Source organism: Tenrec ecaudatus, chromosome 1, assembly GCF_050624435.1.
Source record: "Tenrec ecaudatus isolate mTenEca1 chromosome 1, mTenEca1.hap1, whole genome shotgun sequence".
Taxonomy (NCBI): Eukaryota; Metazoa; Chordata; class Mammalia; order Afrosoricida; family Tenrecidae; genus Tenrec; species Tenrec ecaudatus.
In genome coordinates, this window is record NC_134530.1 from 37684353 (window position 1) to 37697408 (window position 13056).

General features: G+C 41.6%; 1 pseudogene; it reads right to left on the bottom strand.

The window, feature by feature from the left end:
* Positions 1-247: 247 nt before the first annotated feature.
* Positions 248-13056, bottom strand: part of LOC142459555 (glycogen synthase kinase-3 alpha pseudogene) — a 108716-nt pseudogene continuing 95907 nt past the window's right edge.

Genomic DNA, 13056 nt, shown 5'->3' on the forward strand with positions numbered 1-13056 from the left:
GTTAGGTCCTCCTGCCCTCAGCCTTGCCCATCCTCCTTTCTTTTCCCTCCCCACAACCAGTTAAAATCCTCCATAAAAGCCCCCGCAGGGGTGCAGCTGGTGAGGGAAAGACTGTTGCGGAGGACAGCGCTCATTCATCTGCCCCCTCTCTGTCAACTGCCCAGGTCCAGGCCCCTGCGGGCACCATGACAAAAGGGTGACTCCCTTGAGCGGGGAGGCCCTGGCATCAGTCGCCCACCACTCTCACCTACAGCTTGTGAGCAGGAGTGAGGGTAGCTGAGCCGGCAGGGGATCTCAGGCCAGGAGGGATGAGAATGGCCTTCACAGAGAGTTGGCCAGGGTTGGGGAGAGCCAGGGGGATGATGTGTACTCCAGCAGGCTGGAGCAGAGCACGGTGGCCTGCTTTTGTGATTTGAATCCCTTTATCCAGGCATGGGCTTTCACTTGCGGGGCACTTGAATTCTGTGTAGGTGGGGTTAATCCCTCAGATCTGTTCCCAGGTGGGTGTTCCCAGCATGTTGATGATCTACAGTGTCCCCAGGAAAGATGGGCTGGCCCAGAAGGAGTTCGGCCAACACTTGGCCTGCTGACCACAGATCCATGAGGAGGTGTAATTTGTGGCTCCAAAGATGAGCTCAGGGGCTGGTAGTCGTGAGAGCAGGTACAGGAGGCATTAGACTCCCCCCAGTCCAACTGCTTGATGCTGCCAAAGTCACAGAGCTTAGGATGGCGGTGTCAGGGTCCCACCAGCAGGTTCTGGGCCCTGATGGTGTGATGATAAACCCCCTGGAAGTGGATCTAGGACAGGCTCCAGAAGAACTGGTACAGGTACACCTTGACACAGATGACAGAGATGGTCAAGTTAGCCTTGGTGAAGTGACCTCTCCAGCCATCCTTCTGTCACGGTGCCTGCAGGGGGCTGGACCTGGGCCCACAGTCCACCATGCTCCTCCTGCCCTGGTTGGGCACATGCCCCTGCAGAGGGGGCAGATATGCACAAATGTGAAAACAGATGTACAAATGTGTTTGATGATACCATTGAATTATCGGTTGTTATAAGATCTGCACAAGCCCCCAATAAAATGATTTATTAACTAAAAAAATAAGACTTTACTCATGGCCTGGATCCATACTTGATTCTGCAGCTTACTAACAGAGTGATCTTGGGAGTTACTTAACCTTCCTGCACCTCGGTTCCTCACATGTAAAGTGGAAGTTCTCAGCAGACGCTAACTCTCTCTAACAATCGCATTGCTGTGAAGATTCAATGAGTTAATATACAAAAAGAAGATAGACTATTTCCTGGCACAAAAAAAACATGAAAAGGTGTTAAATGATACTATTATCACTATTACCACCATAATCACCTTTAGAGATAAATTAAAAGGAAAAAGTCGGAGTATGTTTGTTTCCCCTTTAGTTTTATTTATCTCGCTGTTGTTGAAACTATCCGTAGTAAAACATTCCCAATGCAATCATGTCTGCCTATATAGTCCAGTGACAATGTATTCTTCAGAGTGTGCAAATATTCTCACTCTCCTCTCCTCAGTTGCTTCCCTCCCATTAACATCAACTTCCTGCCCTCTAAGATTCCGTCCCCTGCTTGTCTGTCAGTTGGTGCTACTGTGGTGACGCATGCATTGCTGCAATCCGGGAAGTTATGTCAGCAGTATTTTCAAATACCAGTAAGGTCACCCAACGTGAACAGGTTTTAGCAGGATGTTCCGTACAGAACAGACAGCGGAAAGGGAATTGGCTGTCCACGTCAGGGAATTGGCCTCCGAGAATTCTGGATAGCATCGAAACGATGGAAGATTCTGAAAACTTTGTGAATTGCAACAGAACATTGCCAGATATTGTGCCAGAGGATGAGTTTCTCAGGTAGGAAGGTACTCAAAATACAGTCGAGTCTGCCAGAGTGATGTGGATGGAGTAAAGCCTTTGTACCTTCATTTACTGATGAGGCACAGCTCAAAACGAGATGAAACGGTTGCAAGTATCTATTAATGATTGCAGTGTGGAATGAATGAAGGATGAATCTAGCAAATTAGAAATTGTCAAAAGCAAAATAGAACCCATGAAGATCCTAGGCATTATTGAGCTGGCATGGACTGATATTGGCCATTTTGAATCACAAATAGAAATTGACATTTCAAGATCTATCTTTAAGTATAATATTGTCTGCAATATCACATACAAGGAAATCCAAGAAATAAAACTATTATTCAAATTGATGCACCAACCACTAAAGGCAGTGTTGAAGAAATTGAAAATTTCTACCAATATCTTTAGTTGCAAATCAATCAAACATGCAATTAAGATGCATTGATAATTATTGGAGATTGGAATGCAAAGGTAGGAAGCAAAGAGGAAGGTGCAATGATTGGAGTATATGGTCTTGGTGATAGAAACAAAGCTAAAGATCACATGACAGATTTTTGAAAGAACAACTTCTTCATCAAACATACCATTTTTCAACAACACAAAAAACCATGAATACCATGAATGGCATATACACATGGGCATCTCCACACAGGACTCAGCGAAATGAAATAGACTACATCTGGGAAGAGAAAATGGAGAAGTCCAATATCAGCAGCTAAAGCCAGGCCAGGGGACTGACTGTGGAACACACCACAAATTGTTCATATCTAAGTTCAGGTTGAAAACGAAGAAGATTGAAACAAGTGCACAGAGCCAAAATATTACCTTAAGTCTACTCTACCCGAATTTGAAGAACATCTCAAGAACAGGTTTGACACATTGAACACTAATGATAGAAGACTTGATGAACTGTGGAATGATAACAAGATTATCATACATGAAGAAAGCTAAGGGTCATTAAAAAGACAATAAAGAAATTAAAAAATCAAAGTGGATGTCAGAAGAAACTCTATAAGTTGCTCTTCATTATAGCATAGTAAATAAAATGGAAGAAATGATGAAGTCAAAGAGCTAAATAGAAATTTTCAAAGGGCAGCTAGAAAGGACAAAGTCAAGAATTATAATGAAATACATAAAAACCTAGAGTTAGAAAACAGAAAAGAATGAACATACCAAGCATATTTTAAGCTGAAAGAACTCAAGAAAAATACAAACTTTAAGTTGCAATATTGGAAGGTCCTATGGGCAAAATATTGATTGGTGCAAGAACCATCAAAAAAAATAGAAAGAATAGAGAGTCATGGTACCAAAAATGCTAGTGACCATTGACCCATTCCAAGAGATAGCATATATGAGCAAGAGCCAATGGTACAGAGGGAGGAAGTTCAAGCTATACTGTAGTGTTATGCAAAAACAAGGCTCATGGCATTTATGGAATACCAATGGGAATGTTTCAACAAGCTGCGGAAGAACCAGAAGCACTCACTTGTCTATGCCAAGGAAGTTGGAAGACAGCTACCTGGCCAACTCGCTGGAAGAGATTTGTATTTATTTCTATTCCCAATAAAGGTGACTCAACAGAATTTGCATATTATAGAGCAATGTCATTAATATCATATGCAAGTAAAATGTTGCTGAAGATCATCCAACAAAGGTTGCAGTAGTACATTGACAAGGAACTGACAGAGCTTCAGGCCATATTCAGAAGAGGAAACGGAACAAGGCGTATCATTGGTGATGTCGATGGATCCTGGATGAAAGGAGAGACTACCAGAAGGGAGTTTGTTTATGTTTTATTGACTCTGCATAAGCGTCCAGCTGTGTAGACTACAGCAAGCTATGGGGAGCCTTGAGAAGAACGGGAATCCCAAGACACTACATTACGCTCATGCAGAACAGGTACATGGATAAGAGGAAGTTGTTTGAACAGAACAGGGGAATATCACATCACTTAAAAGAAAACAAAGATGTGCATCAGGACTGCATCCTCTCTCCATACTTATTCAATCTCTATGCTGAGTAAAGAATTGGGGACGTTAGATTTTGTCAAAATTAGAATTTGGAATCAGGATTAGAGGAGGCTTATTAACAACCTGAGATATGCAGATGACACAACCGTAATTGCTGAAAGTAAGGAGCATATGAAACACTTGGTGATGAAGATAAAGGATTATAGCCTTCAATCCCTGGGAAAGAACTTCATGCTTGGTAATGGAGAGGGGCAGTGAAAAAGAGGAAGACCGTTGATGAGATGGATGACACTGTGGCAGAAACAATGGGCTCAAATACAGGACCCATTGTGGGGATGGCCCAGGACATCACAGTCTTTTGTTTTGTTGCACACACAGTAGCTCTTGGTTCAAATGGACTCAATAGCATCTAAAACAACGACAAAGATTCCAATCCTGTGAGTTGTTGTTATCACTCTGATCCCATGTAAACAAACAACTGCAACAACAACAACAACAATAAATGCCACAGCCATTGAGTCAGATTCCAAATCATATCAATCATGTAAAGGGTTTCTGAGATTGTTCATCGTTCCGGGATCAGACAGCTTCATATATCTTCCGTGGAACTGCTGATGGGTTTGAACGAATAACTTTTGGATTACCATTTCAACACATAACCACATTGCCACCAGAGCCCTTTATAGATAGTTCATTATATACAAGTTTTTTTAAAGATTATGCTTTAAAAAAGACCCCCTTTTTAATAGTACAACTCTTGCTGAATTATTTTAAGAAGATGGCAAGAGATATTTTTGGTTTAAGGCTTGAAGATTATCTCAGGCAATAGTTTCAAGGGTTTATCCACCCTACAAGATTCCAAAAACGCTAGAGTTCATGTGAATTTGAAAATGTGTTTTGCACTTTCCCTGTCTTGGTCCATATTCTTCTACACAGTCTGATAAAAATGTAGACCACAATTAAATACCATAAAAAAGACCAAGCCTCAGGAAGGGTCCAGAATGATGGGTGGATGGGAATGAACATGGGGCAGAAATGGGAAGAGTGCTGTTACATTGTGGGAATTATAATCAATGTCATAAAACAGAATGTGTATAAGTTGTTTCATGGAAAACAAATTTTCTTTGTAAACTTTCATCCAAACCACATTTTTTTTTGAAGTTCAGTAATGATAGTTGTGTTAGTCTAGGTACATTAGAGAAACAAATCCACAGAAACCCATATGCATAAGAGAGTTTTATATAAAGGGTAAATGCACATCAAGAAAACATCCCAACCCAGTGCTTCCCAAGCCCACAAGTCCATCATTAACCCATATGTCTGACACCAATCCACAAAGTCCTCCTCCATCTCACAAAGCACACACTATGTAGCAGACTGCAGGAGGAAAGCCAAATCAGTAAACGTGTAAGCATCTCAGTGCTGTTCTTGCACCTAGGGCTGCATCGGGGTAGATCCATTTGGCTTCTCCTTAGGGATGTCTTGCAGGAAGTGAGCCTTGCCAGCTGAAGCAGGGAACTGGCTTAGGCAGTTGTACCCTGGGCCGATCATCACAAAGCAAGAGACCCAAGAACTAGAAAGTCAAGGTTCACGGAGTCATTTATCTCTCTGCCCTTCAATGAATCCCACATGTGTTTATCGGCCAGGTTGGCACAATAAACTACCTACTTCAATAGTCAAGGACCATCTTGTTCTTCTAGTTTTATGGCAAAGTAAGAAGATGGGTAGCAAGGGGTATGTCTTAACCTTTAATAGATCAGTCAACTTCATTCAGTCTTCTTATTCTCAAAGGTTCTGCTGCCTTCAACTCTGCCAACTGCCTCCCAGTCCAGAGCTCAGTGTTCATGTACTATTCTCTTCAGAGAAGAACTCTCTTGTAACTCAGGCAGAATGGGGTAGCAGCCATCATCTGGTTGTACAGGCTTGGGGAGGTTTCTCTGGGATAACTGCTTCCCAGACGTCAGGTGGCCTCTGTTTGAATCCTTACTGTGCGCCTAACTTCTGGAGAACCGAGGGCTGGCAAACAAGTTGCTTCTTGGCTGTTTCTATCCTTGACTTGGGACCCCGATAAGCTGCTCAACCAATTCCTGCCAGTCTTTTTGCTTCTAGATTTTAAAGTCTTGTTTTTTCATAGCTTGCTTTATTATGCTTTGTAGATTTAAGCATTTGTTTGTTAGTTCAACATTGCACTTACTATCATTTTTATTGACTTTGGGGATGTAAAGTCATAAGTTCAACCCTTGGTCTCCAAATGAAAGTCTGAAACAGGTTTCTTAAAGAAATACCATATAGACTTGTGTATAAGATGAGTTTTCCACCACATTTTTAATGCAGTTTTTGTGGTAAAATTGGGTGCCTCGATATTTGGGCGGCTTACACTTGAGTATATATGGTATTTTCTAATGCAATCAAAATTAAGTGAGCTTCAGGCTCATTTTTAATTTCTTGGCACTGAGGAACAGAAGCAGGTGCATGAGTAAAATGTAATTGTAGGTAATAAGGCATTATCTATGTGAGTCTTTGGAATGTGTTTCATATCTGTGTTTGTTTATGGGCATGTCTCACATTCCCATGACATTCTGTGGTCTTGTTCACAAAATATCACTGATATCACTTGTCCATGGTCAGTTTCCCATTAGACTGTTAACTCTGTGAGAGTAGAAAATATCTTTATCATGTTCCTCACTCCGTCTTCTGGAACTTTGAATGTATGATTACTGTATTTTCCCCCCAAACCATTTTATTGGGAGGTAAGACAGATATCATAGTATTCCATAATTCAATCACATCAAGCAGTATTATATAATTGCTACCACAATCAGTTTCAAAACTTTTCTTTTCTTTCTTGAACTCCTTGATATCAGCTCCCCTTTACGTGCCTCCCCACTGTAACAAAAACCCCACCCCCACCCCCACTCCCATGCCAGGAACTGTTATTCTATTTGATATCTTTGTAGGATCACCAATCCTTGGTTTCATATACCGAAAACCAGAAAAACATACAACAAAAATAAAGAAGGTTACCCCAATGAAAAAAATATTCCTGAGATAAATCCCAATATGAAAAAAGAAATACAGGAAATGTGAAAAACAGATCTGGTTCAATGTCCATCAGAGAGGGGATCAACTGACAAGGTTTTGGTCGTTCAATCAGGTGTGTTATTTTGATCTCCTATGGTCATCTCTTCAATGCACTCTGTTTGGTAACCAGCTTCTTCCCATCCCTCTATTATGGACAGATGGGCGTCACTGGAGGTTTATTTCCTGTGTAGATCTTACCGCTGTATCTTGGACTTCCACTGTCATCTCTAGCCTTCTGCAAACATCTTTCTCCTCCTCCTCATTGCAGAGGTAACTAAACCATATCTAAGTTCATGGAGTATTTGTTAAGGATTAGATAGTATTTTTAAGTCCTTTATGAATAGTCTCTCATTTAGTCCTCACAGCGACCTTTTGAAGTAGGTGATGTTATTATCTCCACATTACAGATGAGAAAACTGAGACTCAGAGACACTTACTAAATTGCCCATGGCCTGTAGTTAGTTAGTAAGGAATAGAGCCAGTACTTGAAACTGCTAAGTCTGACTTCTAACTACTATGCCACCATATGTGTTGAATGGATTACTGAATGCAGAAATTAAAAAACAAATAAACAAATCTATTTTTATGATACCGCCAGCTTTATTTTCATTTGCTCCCTCTTGATAAACAAATCGTTTTATCTGGGAATAAAATTTGGTCCTAGGTAACATGTTTCATTGCCCCTTCTATGCTACCTATGCTAAGAATAGAGTTTAATTGAGATTCAAAGTGGTTTTCTGCTGAACTTTAAAGCATAGAGAAAGATGTCATAAAACAGAATGCATTTAAAATATTAACAGACCCAAAGTAATTAGATAGCAAAGGTGGTGATTAAAATTTAGAACAAAATTTCCTTTGATAAGCCTTTGATGCTAGCCAAGAATTAACTACAGCTTAAGGGAAAGAATGTAGATACCTAAATTCTTTCCTTTGTTTATTTTTTTACATTTCTTATTTGTTCAGAGGGCAGTGGGCCAAGAATTACACCTTCTGTTGGGATGGAAGGAAATGGCACTAGCTGTTGCTTTTAGTTTTCATAAACACAACAAGAAAGAAGCTCTTGGACATGGCCACATCCTTCCCACACCTAATCCAATTCTTCGCAAAAGCAATTGAGATGACTCCTAACTAGACATTCAACTTTTGAGGTGGTGGTACTTTTTAGTGTGGTTTGGGTGAAGGCATGTAGAACAAATTCATTTTCTATTAAAAATATTTTCATTTGTGCCATTCGTTGCAATTCTTTCAGTGCAACAGCCCCCTTCCTAAGCCCTTCCTTGGCTCCTGTTTCCATATGTCCTTCTTCCCTGCCCCTTCCTCTCGTCTGAACTTAGTGTTTGAGCAGAGGCTGCCCTCTTGCTTGATTGTTCTGGGGTGTGCGTTCTTCCCCAGGTTCTCAGTCACTGTCCAGTCTGTCTGTTGTTTGGCCGAAAGGTGGGCTTGGCTCCAGGTTTGAAGAGTTCCTACCAGTGTCTATCAGAACAGAAAGTCCAGTCTTTTTGATGATTTTGAATTTGGTGCTACTTTCTCTCCAACATTTTCTGTTCGGATCCGGATCAGGACAATCAGAAGAGGCACCCTGGTCTCACTGCAGTGGAAGTTGCGGTGTGCATAGCTCATGAGTCCTTTAGACTAATTTGAGTTTCTTCACTCTATTCTGGATGAGGAAGGACCAATCGTTGCCTGCTTTGATGGTGGCTGGCCACCTTTAAGACCAGAGCCATTATTGAGTCAGTAGGGTGTAGCATATTGCCTTTGTGGAATGTGTTATGTCATCTGATGCCCCCTAAGATTATGATCCTAATCTCCCAAGCCCAGCGATGGTCTCTCAAACTCTGGTATGGCTAAGACATTTTCATATACCCCCCCCATATGCTGTACCATCTATGCGGATATATTTGTAGCACGCACAAATGTATATGCTGAAATATCCATCCGTCTGAAATGAGCAATGATAGAGCTTGTTCCACATACTCTTCTGAATGTAGCCTGAATTTCTGTGCTACAGATGTTTATTTCCTTTTACCAGCTTTAGTGCCTTTTATTAACTTTTCTTGACTTGTTGCTCTAACTGGGGTCTCCAGAACAATGTTGAGTAAGAGTGGTGTTACAAAGCATTCTTACTTGGTTTCTGTACTTAGGGGAATGCGTTGAGAATAATGTTGCCTGTTACATTTGTGTAAATGCCTTTTATTATGTTGAGGTTTCTATTCTATTCCTATTTTACCAAAATGTTTTATTAAGAATGGGTGTTGGACTTTATCAGATGCCATTTATGTGTTGGTTAAGATGATTGTGTGATTTGTTTTATTTGATGGATAATATTGACTGATTTTCAGATATTCAACCATCTTTACATATTTGATATGAATACACCTAGTCACAATGCATACTTTTTACATGCTTTTGAATTCTATTGGCTAGCAATTTGTATCTATTTTTTGAAATTGTTATTTGTGGTGTCTGTCTTTGCTTGGTTTGGTATGGGGTTATACTGGCTTCATATAATTGAATCAATTTGGGAGCATTTTTATTTTGCTGTTTAACTTTTCACTCTCTTCTTCATTATAGGGGTGCTCTGTTTTTCTACCCTAGTTTGTGTTCATTCAGGTGGGTAGTATGTTTCTCGGTGGACCCTAATCCCCTTGCAATCATTTACCATGTCAGTCCTCCCTGCTGGGGAACCAGGTTTCCAATTTACTCTGCCACTAACTCAAAATCTACCCAACAACATTACACTAAAAAGCACGAGCCACACGGTCTATTTAGCACGCAGTTTCCTTCTCCATATCTCTGCTCTTTGCCTTCATGTGGGCTGTTGGCAGGAAGCCTTCTGTCCATAAGTCATTCAGGTCTCTGGGATTTAAAAATTTCATTTGCATGCAGATTGTGTCCTTGAGGTGCCTTGCATAATAAAGTTCCAACAGTCTGCCAACATCAGGTGTGGATGTTTTCTACCTCCCAAAGCAAAGAAAAACCTGCAGAAAGGTTTCTTTTTGGACTCTTTCTGAGGAGACTTTATGAGTCGGTTGACACCCACACTCTGAGACTTGGGGAGGTTCCTCATATCTTCGTTTTTGGGTAGGGACAAATATTGTTACTTAAACAGTGCTTGAGATCCTTTGGCCACATCACATCACTCAATAGGCTGGCTCTTTGGACAGTAGTTCTGCAAGTAGGTCAAGACAACACTGGGCTATAAAGGGAGGAGCCACACGGGGGTCACAGAGTTTTTTCTGGATGACCCAGGTTGTGCTGGTTCAGGACAGTTATCACCCTCCGGCAGGTAGACTTGCAGTAGTACAAAGAGCTGCCATTAACACTGAACAGGACTAAGGCCATAGATGGAACACCTGACATCTCAAAATTAGCATTAACTGCAAAATGTTTAAAGGAAATCATTTGGCTCATTCCTTTCCATGTTAGTGAAAAATCTCAGGTTGGAGAAAACAGGATTTGAACCCCCGTTCTACCACTGATGACCTGTTTCACCCTGGGCAGGCCAGTCCCTGGTCTCAAACTCCTAATCTGGAAAAGCTAAGTAATCAAACTACCATCAAAGGATTTTTTAAAAGATTACATTTTACCAAATTACCTTGGATGGCTCAAATGGTTAAGCACTCTACAAGAAGCCAAAGGCTGAGTTTGAACCTGTCCAGAGACATCTGAAGACAGGTCTGGCAATCCCTCCTGAAAGGTCACAGTCTTGGAAACCTATTTAAAAAGAATTGCTACTGAGTTGATTTTGCATTACAGTGACCTGATGGGACAAAGGAGAACTGCCTCATAGGGCTTTCTTCTTCTTCTTCTTCTTCTTCTTCTTCTTCTTTTTTAATCATTTTATTAGGGGCTCATACAACTCTTATCATAATCCATACATACATCAATTGTGTAAAGCACATTTGTACATTCATTGCCCTCATCATTCTCAAAACATTTGCTATCCATTTAAGCCCCTGGCATCAGGTCCTCATTTTTCCCCTCCCTCCCTGCTCCCCACTCCCCCATGAACAATTGATAATTTAAAAATGATTATTTTGTCATATCTTGCCCTGTTCGATGTCTCCCCTCACCCACTCTTCTTTTGTCCATCGCCCAGGGAGGAGGTCACACGCAGATCCTTGTAATTAGTTCCCCCTTTCTAACCCACCCTCCCACCACCCTCCCAGTATCGCCACTCACACCACTGGCCCTGAAGGAATCATTCTCCCTGGATTCTCTGTGTTTCCAGTTTCTATCTGTACCAGTGTACATCCTGTGGTCTAACCAGATCTGTAAGGTAGAATTGGGATCATTATAGTGGATAGGGATGAAGCATTTAGGAACTAGAGAACAGTTGTACTTTTTTCATTGCTACATGGCACCCTGACTGACTCATTTCCTCTCCTGGACCTTTCTGTAAGGGGATGTCCAGTGGCCTACAAATGGGCTTTGGGTCTTCACTCTGCACTCCCCACCTCATTCACTATGGGTTTTGGGTCTTCACTCTGCACTCCCCACCTCATTCACTATGGTAAGATTTTTTGTTCTGATGATGCCTGATACCTGATCCCTTCAACATCTCGTGATCGCACAGGCTGGTGTGTTCTTCCATGTGGGATTTGCTGCTTCTGAGCTAGATGACCGCTTGTCTACCTTCAAGCCTTTAAGAACCCAGATGCTATATCTTTTGATAGCCAGGAACCATCAGCTTTCTTCGCCACATTTGCTTATTTACCTGCTTTGTCTTCAGCGGTTATGTAGGGAAGGTGAGCATCATAGAATGCCAATTTAATAGAACAAAGTATTCTTGCATTAAAGGAGTACTTGAGTGGGGGCCAAATGTCCTTCTGGTATCTTAATACTAAACTTATAATTATATGCACATAGATCTATTTTCCCATCCTCATATATAAATATATTTGCATATGTATATGCCTTTATTTAGACCTCTATAAATGCCCTTTGCCTCTATTTCCTTTGACTTTCCTCTTCTCCAACTATCATGGTCAGTCTTCATTTGGGTTTCAGTAGTTCTTCTTGGTTACATTACCCTTGATCATGCTCTTAGAGGCCTCCTACACCCTTCTCACCACTGATTTGGATCACTTGTTCCCTGGGTTTGTTAACATCACTACCTTTCTCCCCACCTCCCCCTCTTCCATGTCCCCCCAGAACTGTTGGTCCTGTTGTTTTCTCCTCCAGATTGTTCATCCCCCTATCTTATTTAGACAGACCTGTGGACATAATAACATGCACAAAAACAAGACAGAGCAAAACCAAGCAACAATATACAACAAAACAACAACAAAATAAAACACAACAAGAAAGAAAAACTAGTACTTAGTTCAAAGACTGTTTGTTGGTCTTTAGGATTGTTCTCAAATCCAGTCTGTTGGGCACCACACCCTGACCGCAATGTCCATCTTCAGCATTCCCTGGAGACCTCGCAGCTCCATTCCCTTGTTGTTCTGCTGCACCCCATTAATGTTTTGCCTCAGTGTGGAGGGATCAGATTGGGTGAAATTCCCACACTGTGTCTCTGGTGTTGTCCCCTATAGGGCTATAGGTCATTGAGGGGCATTATGTCTCATAGTGGGGCTGGCCATGTGGTTCTCTCTGTGGACTGGCTGCTCTAATTGGGAACATCGTCTTCGTGGCCTGGTGGGGCAGGATGTGCTCCACTCTCTCCTCCTCCCCCTTCATCTGCTCCCATGTGATCCATCAGATATCTCCTTCTCTCAGAGCTGCAGATACAAAACTGTCCTTTGAAATAAATTCTTCTGTGGGGAGGGGCAGGTATCCACTAAGTAGTTGGGTTTGGGGCTGCCCTCCCCCCAGACCTCTCCACTGGTTCCCTACTTCACGCCAGCATGTTGCATTCACATCTTGGAGCACTGGGTTGAAATCTGGTCCAAATTCCCTGTGGAGATATAAACAATACACTCCTATTATGTGGGTTAGTGCCATGTGCCCCCACTAACCATTTCTTTCTCTTTTTTTCCCTTTCCCCACCTCTTTTTCAGTTGTCTACCATTTGTATCCCTGTTTTTGGTCTGGTCCCTGCCATATTACCTGGTCCTCACCCCAGGAATGTTTGTATACGGTAGCTTTTTACCTATGCCCCTTTTGCATTTCTTTG